Source organism: Macaca thibetana, chromosome 4 (assembly GCF_024542745.1).
Source record: "Macaca thibetana thibetana isolate TM-01 chromosome 4, ASM2454274v1, whole genome shotgun sequence".
NCBI classification, from domain to species: domain Eukaryota; kingdom Metazoa; phylum Chordata; class Mammalia; order Primates; family Cercopithecidae; genus Macaca; species Macaca thibetana.
Window position 1 is genome coordinate 168,780,591 of NC_065581.1, and position 12,184 is coordinate 168,792,774.

Consider the following 12,184-nt stretch of genomic DNA (forward strand, 5'->3'; position numbering starts at 1 on the left):
AGGGTGATGGTGAGGTTGAGGGTTAGGGGTGAGGGTGTGGGTGAGGGTTAGGGTGAGGGTGAGGGTTAGGATGAGGGTGAGGGTGAGGGTTACGGTGAGGGTTAGGGTTACAGTTAGGGGCGAGGGTTAGGGTTAGGATTAGGGTTAAGCATTAGGGTTAGGGTTCGTGTTTGGGTTTGGGTTTGGGTTAGGGTTCGGGTTAGGGTTCGGGTTCAGGTTCGGGTTTGGGTTAGGGCTAGGGCTAGAGTTCTGGTTAGGGTTCAGGTTTGGGTTTGGATTCAGGTTAGGGTTCGGGTTCGGGTTCTAGGACCTTTGACTGCAGGGAATCAAATGGCTGATCACCTAGTTGCTACTGCCATATCTAATGCTAGACAGTTTCACAATTTAACCCATGTTAATGCCTCTGGTCTCAAATGCAGATGCAGCATTACCTGGAAAGAAGCTAAAGCTGGGTGGTTTCAATATGGCCGATTAGGAACAGCTCCAGGCTACAACTCCCAGCGTGAGTGACACAGAAGACAGGTGATTTCTGCATTTCCAACTGAGGTACCGGGTTCATCTCGCTGGGGCGCATTTGACAGTGGGTGCTGGACAGTGGGTGCAGCCCACCGAGCAAGAGCCGAAGCAGGGTGACGTGTTGCCTTACCCAGGTAGTGCAAGGGGTAAGGGAATTCCTTTTCCTAGCCAAGGGAATCCCTGACACACAACACCTGGAAATTCGGGTCACTCCCACCCTAATACTGTGCTTTTCCAAGGATCTTAGCAAACTGCACACTAGGAGATTATATCCTGCACCTATCTTGGAGGATTCCATGCCCACGGAGCTTCGCTCATTGCTAGCACAGCAGTCTGAGATCTAACTGCAAGGCAGCAGCGAGGCTGGGGGAGGGGTGCCCGCCATTGCTGAGGCTTGAGCAGATAAACAAAGTGATGGGGAAGCTCTAACAGGGTAGAGCCCACCGCAGCTCAAGGAGGCCTGTCTGCCTCTGTAGACTCCACCTCTGGGGACAGAGCATAGCCAAACAAAAGTGTGCACAAACCTCTGCAGATTTAAATGTCCCTGTCTGACAGCTTTGAGGAGAGTAGTGGTTCTCCCAGCACGGAGTTTGAGATCTGAGAACGGACAGACTGCTTCCTCGAGTGGGTCCCTGACCCCCGAGAAGCCTAACTGGGAGGCACCCCCCAGTAGGGGCCGACTGACTCCTCACACAGCCAGGTGCCCCTCTGAGATGAAACTTCCAGAGGGACAACCAGGCAGCAACATTTGCTGTTCAGCAATATTCACCATTCTGCAGCCTCTGTGGCTGATACCCAGGCAAACAGGGTCTGGAGTGGACCTCCAGCAAACTCCAACAGACCTGCAGCTGAGGATCCTGACTGTTAGAAGGAAAACTAACAAACAGAAAGGACATCCACACCAAAACCCCATCTTTACGTCACCATCATCAAAGACCAAAGGTAGATAAAACCATCTTTTCTCATTGGTTAATGGCCATCCTGTGTCCGTAATGATGGTTAGTGTCCACCATAAAAATTTCAAATACAATTATATTTTGTGGCTAATAAGTTGTAACATTGAATTAGCACTAAGAATCTTCCTGCCATGAAGTCAGTTGTGTGTTCTCTGCATTCCCTGACCCTCACTTTTTGTGTAAAGTTTTGTGTATTACCTGATGAATAGAACAAAACTTGTTTGTGCCCATTAAACAGGTAATTCATGTTTTCAAAAGATAAGCATTATCTTTCTTTTATCACTTCTAATAATTCAACTCTGTAGTCCTGATCAGTGTGGCTTACAAACTGGAAGACGAAAGACATTTTTAAAAACCTAATAGCTAAGTTAGTTTTTGAAGCTATTAATATTGCTAAAATTATTGCTATAGAAAAGAGAAAAGAGCATGTTGAATAGAACTCTGTTATTAGAGATTTTTCCTGAAAAAGTCACATGTTATTTCTTCTCACCTCCACTGGCACAAAAAAAAAAAAAAAAAAAAAAAAAAAAAAAAAAAAAAAAAAAAAAAAAAAAAAGCTATATGGTCTTGCAAAACTTTAAGCAGGTGGGTTGGAATGGGCCAGAAGTATGGTTAGAGGTGGGGTCATGGTCAGGGTCAAGATCAGAGTCAGGGTCAAAGTCAGGGTCAGAATTAGGGACCAGGGTAGGGATCAGGGTTTAGGGTTAGGGTCAAAGTCTAGAGACAGGATTGGGGTTAGGATTAGAACCAGAGATTTGTTCTCCTCAGGACCCACCAGAGAAGAGGCCATGGCTTTGGAGCACCTGGTAGTGTGTCCACAGTGAAGACTAGAGTTTCATTGTCCTCAAGACTGACCTGGGGAGATGTGGCTGTGGGCCAGTGAGGAACGTGAGGCAAAAGCTTCCTGTCTGCTCCCTGGGTGCTAAAGGGAGCTCTGCCATGGGCTTTACTTCACACGTTATATCCTGCAAGTCTTGTTTTACAAAAGCATCCCTTCCTCGAGGCTTTGGTTGCTCATCATCACAGCGTGTCATAACATATGGTAAGATTTGGGTTTGCTTCAGCGGGGAGATCTTGGTACAGAGAAAGGAGCAATGCTTAGAGCCACCTCAGGACAGTTGGGATGAAAGCTGGGGATGGGTGGAGGCTGGAGGAAACATGTGCACCCCCTGTAAACACTTTTATTCATGCTTTCATTACTCATTTTTCTTACAGTGTTAAAGTAGTAAAAATGGTATTGAAAAATTGAAGAGTAGGCATATTAAAACTTGCAACATTATTTAAGTTTAAATATATTATTTGTACCTCATCAACATTTTTTATTTTGTTGAGAAAGTCTAAGGTTAATTGGCGGCATATTTTAATAGTAGATAGAATAATATCTGTTTCATAAACATTGACATCCTACATTACAGGTGTGAACCGTGAAAGTCTGAGACAGGTCTCAGATTTTTTAGAAAGTTTATTTTTCCAAGTTTGAGGATGCGCCCCTGATGCCTCTGCAGGAGGTCCCGACAACACAGGCCCAAGGTGGTCGGGGCCCAGCTTGGTTTTACACACTTTAGGGAGACGTGAGACATCGATCAATATGTGAAAGATGTACCTTGGTTCAGTCCAGGAAGGTGAGACAACTTGAAGAGAAGGCCAGACAGGGAGCCTCCAGGTCATAGGTAGGTAAGACACAAATAGTTTCATTCTTTTGAGTTGCCGGTTACCCTCTCCCGATGAGGCACTCAGATACACGTTTCTCTTGGTGAGCAGACGGGTGACTTTGGACAGAATGGGAGGCGGGTTTGCCCTCAGCAGCCCCAGCTTGACTTTTCCCTTTAGCTTAGTGATTTTGGGTCCCCAAGGTTGATTTTCCTTTCACAAGGTCTAACATGTTTTCCTATGAGCATTAAGTATTCATTGGGTATTTTATTACACAAGGCACAGATTTTTAAAAAATCATCAACTTCATGACTAGCTCTATAGACATAACAACATAGAGGTTCAACTAAATTTGGAAACATTCCAGAGTTTTGGTTTCTAATACTTCTTTGTGATTCTTTAAAAGGTAAAGTATTTTTTTTCCGTAAAGCATAGTAACATCTAAAATCACCCGTAGAATGTCCTTTCATTTTTTTTCTCTAGTTTCCCCATTTTCTGCAAAGCCTCATTGAGGAAATTGACTTTTAATATCCTTTTACACGCTTCTGTTTTAGAAATCTTTGTGGTAAAACATTGAATATTCATGGTCACAAGTTCTGTTCACATTCTTTCTTTCTTTGAATATTTTTTTCCCAGTGGCCAATATTTGATTCTGTTGTATTATGGCTAAAAAGTAGGCATGGAACAAAATAAAGACAAGAAGTCTTTGGAAGAAGTGATCCAGTCACAGTGAATCAATTTGCCATTGGAACATATTTTTACAAAGTCACTCTTTTGAAAATATTTTGTAATGAATTGAAACAGAGTCTGGTAGGTTATTTTTTTTCCTGGTCTAAAGTGAACAGCATTTTAGAGAATGAACCCAGGATACAACCACAGCACAAGAAAAAAATATGATAAATAAGTTTACACATATGTGTTACCACTGTAACAGAAAACATGTAAAGAACGTTTATTTTGATTTATATATCAGTCTGTATTGTTTAATTTTTTTGTGTCATAAATGCTCTTATTTAAAAAACAGGACTAGTTAACAGTGTCAATTACTAGCAGTTCATGGTATAAATAATTAAACAAGGAAGTGTTAGAAAAATATAACAATGTTTCAAATACAGCTATATTTTATAGCAGTTTTTGACTTACACAGAAATTGCAAAAAAGAAAAATTGCAGAGATTTCCACTGTAGCGTCAACCTACTTTCTTCTCTTATTAACATCTTCTGTCAGTGTGTCTCACATGGCTTATTAATATCTTACATAATGTGTCACAGTTAATGAACAAATACTGATAGACTATTATTAACTAAAATTCATATTTCATTTGGATTCCCTTAGTTCCATCTTACCCTGACCTATCCAGGATCCCGCATGACATGTAGTCATCACGTAGGTGGCTCCTGGATGTGACAGCGTGTCTGGCTTTCCATCTCATGATGACCTTGACAGTATTGAGGAGGATTGGTCAGGAATTTTGTAGAATGTCCCCCATTGTAATTAAACATGGAATTTTTCTTATAATTAGACTGGGGTTCTGGGTCTGGAAGAAGTAGATCACAGAGGTGAAGTGCTACTCTTGTCACTTCATTTTCTCATGGTGAACTGTCGCCTTTGATGTTCACTTGGATTGTTCGGCAGAGCTAGTTTGTCAGGTTTCTCCACTGTGATGTTATTTTTCCTCCTTGTCCATACTGCACGTGTTCTTTCGGAACAAGTCACTATGCGGAGCCCACACTTACAGAGTGAGGAGCTCCACCTTCTTGACGGCTGACTGTCTACCTCAATTATTTGGAATTCTTTTGCAAAGGTGATTTCTATTCAACTCCATTTGCTTATTCACCTATGTATATAAACACAGACACCTAGATAATTACCTAAAGCTTTAGATACTATTCAGCACTACAGCATTATGTTGCACAATTCATTCCTGTGTTAGTCATGGGTAGCTCTTTTTATTGGCTCCTATTTTTCTTTCAATAAAAGAATTAATTTTTATTTATTTTTATTACATATTTTAATTTTTTTTGTACATATTTACTTTCTGATACTTCAAGATTATCTGGCTCATATATTTACTGTCCCAGTTCTAGTACCAGACATTTCTTCAAAGAGCCTGATTCCTTTGAGAATGGTAGGAAAACTTACATCTGACTGCTGAATGAGCACATTATATCTTGTCCCTCCTTAGCAATGCTAGGAAGTATACGTGTGCATCTAACAGACCTATACACCCCTAATTATAAAGGTTTCTGTGTGGAACTGTATGTATCTATATTAAACCAAATGTAAGTTTATGTTGATGTCTCCACCTCTGATCTACTATCATATGAATCATTCTAGCCTTCTCCCCTTGCTAATTTGTAATCTCCCACTTCAACAGTGAGAGACCTGGTTCCTACCATCTGCAAGTTATGTAAGTCATTGTTTTATTCCAGATAAGGATACTGTGGTTTTACAATTGTTCACAATTACTCCTGTTGGAAAGAACTTTATAAAATGGAATCCAGTGATGAAGTGTAGTTCATTTGCCTTCAGCCTACAGAGTCTATTCATTTTTGAAGTGACTTAGGTCAACACCATTTTCCCTACACCTTCAGTAAGTTTTTTCATACATTTGTGTCTTAGTCCACTTTGTGCTTCTGTAACAGAATACCTGAGGCTGGGTAATTTATAAGTAAAAAAGGTCCATTTGGCTCACAATACTGGTGGCTGGAATGTCCGAGATTAGGCAGTTGCATCTGGTGGGGCCTCAGTCTTTTTCACCTCATGGTGGAAAGTGGAAGGGGAGCAAGGGGTGCACCAGAGATCACATAGCAAGAGCGACAGCAGGAGGGAAGCCAAGGAGCCCAGACTCTTGTTAACTCCTACTCCTGCAGGAATTAATCCATTCCTGTGAGAGCAGAACTCACTCATCCCCATGGAGGACATTAACCTATTCACGAGGATTCCGTCCTCATGACCCAAACACCTTTCACTGGGCCCCACTGCCCCACACTGCCACACTGGGGGTCAAATTTCAACACGAGTTTTTGCAGGGACAAACCACATCCAAACCATAGTAATTTGTAGCATAGTTAATTTCTTTTTCACATGATGTATTCTGTGTTGTGATACTCCACATCCTGAATAATTTTATTTAATTTGAATAGAGTTTGGCTTACCTGTTTGGCTGTAAAATTCTGCGTGTTTTGACAAATGCATAGTGGCAGGTACCCACTATTAAAGTATCATATGGAATGCTTCAAACCCCCACTCCATGGAACCAATGGCTTCCCATCTGTGTAGTTTGCCTTCTCCAGAATCTCATTAAATGAAGTCACACTGTGTATATTCTCCTCAGACTGTCTTCTTCCACTTAGCAATGTGCATGCAAGATTCACTAATGTCTTTGTGTGAGTTGGTAGCTTGTTCCTTTCTACGGCTAAATAGTATTCCATTGCATGAATGTACCACAATTTGGTTATGCATTTGGGGAGCAAAACCTTCCTCTTCTAACTTTGTTCCAGGGTTGGAGACCTTCAAATTAACTGACAATAGATACATTAATAGGAGAGACAATATTTGGCTTCTTATTCCACAAGTATCATTGTAGGACAAAATTCATCAGATGGCAGGATCCAGTTTACAAACAGGTAAAACTAGCCCAAAGACAAGAAACTAGACTAGAATCTGATAACCCACAAAGGCTATAGATTTCCTTTTATTTATTTAAATTTTTTATTATACTTTAAGTTCTAGGGTACATGTGCACAACGTGCAGGTTTGTTACATAGGTATACATGTGCCATGTTGGTTTGCTGCACCTATCTACTCATCATTTACGTTACATATAGTTTTCCTCAAAAAAGATTTTTTTGAGACAGGGTCTGGCTCTGTTTCCCAGGCTGGAGTGCAAAGGTGCAATCTCAGCTCACTGCAACCTCTACCTCCTACGTGCAAGCGATCCTCCCTCCTCAGCCTCCTGATTAGCTGGGACTACAGGCACATGCCATCATGCCCATCTAATTTTTCTGTTTTTAGTAGACACGAGGTTTCACCATGTTGCCTAGGCTGATCTTGAACTCCTGGCCTCCCAAAGTGCTGGAATTATAGGCATGTGCCACCACGCCCATCCAACTTATAGTTTTCCATTGAAATATAAAATTTATCTCCGTAGTAACCATCATTTTTGATCATAGATAATCAAAGTAAGATTATTCTTGTTTCAAAAATAAGTCTAGCCTTGTTAGATTTTGCCTGATCATTTATGTAAATGCAGCAAGAACAAGAGTTGACCACATAGGTGCTTTCAAGCTTCCTTGCTGCAAATTTTCATACAGAATCTCAGATTGGACTTTTAAAGACCTTATTGAGGCTAAAAGCCAAGCCAAGAACATACTATCAAATTTCAGCTGCAGTCCTTATAGCTTTGTGTGAATTCCTCTCTGCTTGAGGCCCTCAAAATAGCCCCAAATTCCTGGGCCTACAAGGAAATGTCCTTCCTTACTAATCTGTAAGGCTATGAACCCCATAATCTAGGTATCAGACTAGCTTTTCTCAGAGTGCTTTGTAAGCATTGACTCCATAAAATTCAACCTTAGTTCCTTACAATTGCTAGTCATAACTAGTCTGAGGTACACTTCCTAAATATGATATTTCAGTAAAAGCCTTGATAATATAACCAAACTTTCCAATTATGTCCTGTTACAAGGTGAACAGATTCTTACTGGACTTTTGCTAACAACTATATTGTCATGAAAGTAAGAGTATTCAGTAAGAATTTCAAAATTCTAGAGAAATCAGGTGGGGAAAAAAAGATAAATGCTCCATTTCTGTTTACAAAAGCATAATCTACTAAAATTGTTGTGAGTTAGAGTTAGCTTAAGAGTGGCCAGGTGCGGTGGCTCACGCCTGTAATCCCAGCACTTTGGGAGTCCGAGATAGGCGGATCACGAGGTCAGGAGATCAAGACCATCCTGGCTAACATGATGAAACCCCGTCTCTACTAAAAAATAAAAGAAATTAGCCGGCATGGTGGCGGGCGCCTGTAGTCCCAGCTACTCGGGAGGCTGAGGCAGGAGAATGGCGTGAACCTGGGAGGTGGAGCTTGCAGTGAGCCCTCCAGCCTGGGCGACAGAGCGAGACTCCATCTCAAAAAAACAAGAGTTAGCTTAAGAGAAAGAGATTTCTTTTTCTTTTCTTTTTTTTTTTTTTTTTGAGACTGAGTGTCGCTCCGTCTCAATTTCTCAATGTGATAGGCAAAAACATGTTTATTAACAGGCCAAAATTCTAGTTTCTCTGTAAAAATAAGAAGCCAAAAGTATATAAACCTGAATTACTTATGTTCAGTAATTAATGTTTTAGTATTATATCTTATTTATAAATGATGTAGATATTTAATGGAAATATTTTACTTAGCTTAACTTTAAGGTTAAAAATTACCAAAAGTATTTTGTAAACTACTATTAGGCAGATTTACTGTAAAAAACTTATTATTGAAATAATGTTTTTCGCTTTTCACAAGATGGCACCAAAAACGAAAGAAGCTCCTGCCCCTCCTAAAGCTGAAGCCAAAGCAAAGGCTTTAAAGGCCAAGAAAGCAGGGTTGAAATGTATCCACAGCCCCCCCAAGAAAAGATCTGTACCTCACCCACCTTCCAATATCCCCAGACACTGCGACTCTGGAGGCAGCCCAGATATCCTGGGAAGAGCGTCCCCCAGAGAAACAAGCTTGACCACCATGCTATCATCAAGTTTCCACTGACCACTGAGTCAGCCATGAAGAAGATAGAAGACAACAATATGCTTGTGTTCACTGTCGATGTTAAAGCCAACAAGCACCGGATCAAACAGACTGTGAAGAAGCTCTGGGACGTGGATGTGGCCACGGTCAACATCCTGATTCGGCCTGACAGAGAGAAGTAGGAATATGTTCGACTGGCTCCTGATTAGGATGCTTTGGATGTTGCCAAAAAACTTGGGATCATCTAAACTGATTCCAGCTGGCTGATTCTAAATAGATGTATATGTTTTCACCATAAAAAAAAGGAAATAATGTTTTTCATAAGAATGACAACTTAAAATCTTTACGCTTATAGATTTGATTCTAATTATCTAGTAAGTATAATATTAGCTTCTGGTAAGCACTCAAGCAGAATAGAAACTTGTTTGTTGGCCGGGCATGTGGACTCACACCTGTAATCCCAGCACTTTGGGAGGCTGAGGAGGGTGGATCATGAGGTCAGGAGATCAAGACCTTCCTGGCTAAGACTGTGGAACCCTGTCTCTACTAAAAATACAAAAAAAAAAAAAAAAAAAATTAGCTGGGCACGGTGGCAGGTGCCTGTAGTCCTGGTTACTTGGGAGGCTGAGGCAGGAGAATGGCCTGAACCCAGGAGGCGGAACTTGCAGTGAGCCGAGATCGCACCACTGTACCCCAGCCTGGGTGACAGAGAGAGATTACATCTCAAAAAAACAAAAAAAAAAAAACAAAAAAAAACTTGTTTGTTTTATATTTAATAGTGGTAACTCCTCTGAAGACATAGTTGTTTTATTACACAAAAAATATTAAATTTATCTTATTTAACTAAGTTGTATCCAAATCATGTTAACTTGAAAAACATTTGGATCGGTTCTTATATTTCTAGGAGTTTGGGGAATATTTATTTATCAATGATTTTTTTTCCAAGCCAAGTTAGAATAGAACACTTTTAGAGGATTTTATAAATGAATTTTGTGGTGCTATCCAGAGTTAAGAAAAATCACATACAGAACATACATTAATAGACATACAAACACAAATAGAGATCTCATAGCTTTCATCCTGAAATTTTAGTCACGAATCAGGCATAAATATTCTGACGGTTAATTTTAGATGTCTGCTGGATTGGATTAAGAGATACTAACATAGCTGGTAAAGCACAGTTTCTAGGCATGAGTGTGAAGGTGTTTCTGGAAGACACTGAGATAAGGAAGATCCACTCTGACCCAATGTGGATGGGCACTGATACGATTTGACTGTGTCCCCACCCAGATCTCATCTTGAATTTTAGCTCCTATAATCCTTACATGTTGTGGGAGGGACCCGGTTGGGGACGACTGAATCATGGTGGTGGTTACTGCCATGCTGTTCTCATGATAGTGAGTGAGTTCTCATGGTATAATGATTTTATAAGGGGCTTTTCCCCTTTGGCTTAGCACTTCTTGCTGCTGCCATGTGAAGAAAGACATCTTTGCTTCCCCTTCCATCATGATTGTGAGGCCCCTCCAGCCATGTGGAACTGTCAGTCCATTAAACCTCTTTGTTCTTTGTAAATTGCTCAGAGTCAGGTACTTCTTCATAGCAGTATAAAAACAGACGAATACAGGCACCATCCAATTGCTTGAGAGCCCAGATAGAACAAAAAGGAAGAGGAAAGGTGAATTATCTCCTTCTGAAATGGAAACATCTTTCTCTTGCCTTTGACATCAGAACTTCAGGGTCTCAGGCCTTTGGCCTCAGAACGAGAGTTACACCATTGGCTTAACTGATTCTGAGTCCTTTGGACATGGACTGAGCAATGCTACCAGCTTTCCTGGTTCCCCAACTTGGAGACAGCCTATCATGGACTTTCTCAGCCTTCATAATTATGTGAACCTTCTCTTATCTGTCTATCTATATATATCCTACAGATTGTGCCTTTCTGGGGAACCCTGACTAATGTGATGACAATAATAAAAAATTTACTAGTTTATATAGAAGACTTGGTTTTTGTCTTTACCCCATTTTATGTTTGTATTATAACTGTGTTGCTGGAAAATGGAACAAGTTATTATCTTCTTCATATGAGGGCTAAAGCTTTTTATCACCAATGTTTTTGGAGATTTTTAAGATTTTCAAGATTTTCTTTTGACATATAATCTTATGAAGCTGATAATTAAATTTTATTTTTTCTATTTTATTTTTCAGCCTCAGGTGTTTGCTTTTGCAGATCCTTGAGCACATTGAGAGCCTCCAAGGCATGGAGTGGGGTTCCTAAAGTTTCAGTGATTATAGGGAGTTGAGAGACTCAATTAGGAAAGGAAAGGTCTAAAGGAGGCAATTTGGAAGATCAAAATTTTCTCAAAAGAACTATTAAAGTTCTAAATAATTCTTAGTAAAGTCATGCAAACAGGAAAGGAAGTAGACAGAATTAGTTCCATATTGGTGGAACACACAGCAGAGGTTTGAGAAGGGAGAATTTAGTCAACTGAGAAGTTCCCATGAAAGGAGCAAGATCAAGATCACAGAGACACCATGAAACAAAAAGCCAGGAATAACTTCCAACCCAAGAGGAGAACATAGAGGCCTCAAAACCAAAGCTAGGATAAGAAACTTCTAGCCCAAGATTTACCTTTCAGACAAAGAAGCCTGAGATTCCAACCCACCTTCAGAGAGTACTCACTCAAAATGTTATTCAAACTGTAGGCTTTTTAATGACTTAGCCCTGCATGCAAAAGGCATTCCCTAAGGTGGCACAGAAGATGGAGCCCCCATATCCAAAGATAGCCAAGGAGAAAGAAAGACCCCTGTTGCCAGAGCCAGTGGGCAAAGGTAACAAAGAAAGAGACAAGGGTCCTTATGGGATGAGACCCTTGCAGATTTAGACTTATACAAACTCCTGAGAACTGGCAGGATGACAACCATAAATGGGGTACTAACATTTCTACTCATTGGATTACAAGTTCTCAGGCATCTAAAATGATTAACAAAATGGAGATTTCTAGGGCTTCTGTGGGAGAGTATGGAAGGTCTTTTTGAACTTTTTAATGCTGTCAACTGGAGAATGATGAGCTTCATAAATTCGGAAAGGAGAGATTTCATTATTTTTTTTTTTTTTGAGTCGGAGTTTCACTCTTGTTGCCAAGGCTGGAGTGCAGTGGAGTGATCTTGGCTCACTGCAAGCTGCACCTCCCAGGTTCAAGCGATTATCCTGCCTCATCCTTTCAAGTAGCTGGGACTACAGGCATGCACCACCATGCCCAACTAACTTTTGTATTTTTGTTAGAGACAGGGTTTCACCATGTTGGCCAGGATGATCTTGATCTCTTGGTCTCAGGTGATCCAC

At 40.6% G+C, this 12,184-nt stretch overlaps 1 long non-coding RNA gene across 6 annotated transcripts in view; it reads left to right on the forward strand.

The window, feature by feature from the left end:
• LOC126952486 (uncharacterized) overlaps positions 1-11,947 on the forward strand; it is a 41,555-nt gene extending 29,608 nt beyond the window's left edge. The window contains exons 5-8 of one of the 6 annotated variants that reach the window (XR_007724913.1): positions 420-1,458; positions 2,241-5,715; positions 6,626-6,751; positions 8,623-11,947. This is a non-coding gene — a long non-coding RNA (uncharacterized LOC126952486). Of the gene's footprint in view, positions 1-419; positions 1,459-2,240; positions 6,752-8,622 lie in introns of all 6 variants that reach the window. The other 5 variants (XR_007724914.1, XR_007724912.1, XR_007724911.1 and 2 more) reach the window with 5 other exon arrangements.
• The last annotated feature ends 237 nt before the right edge of the window (positions 11,948-12,184 follow it).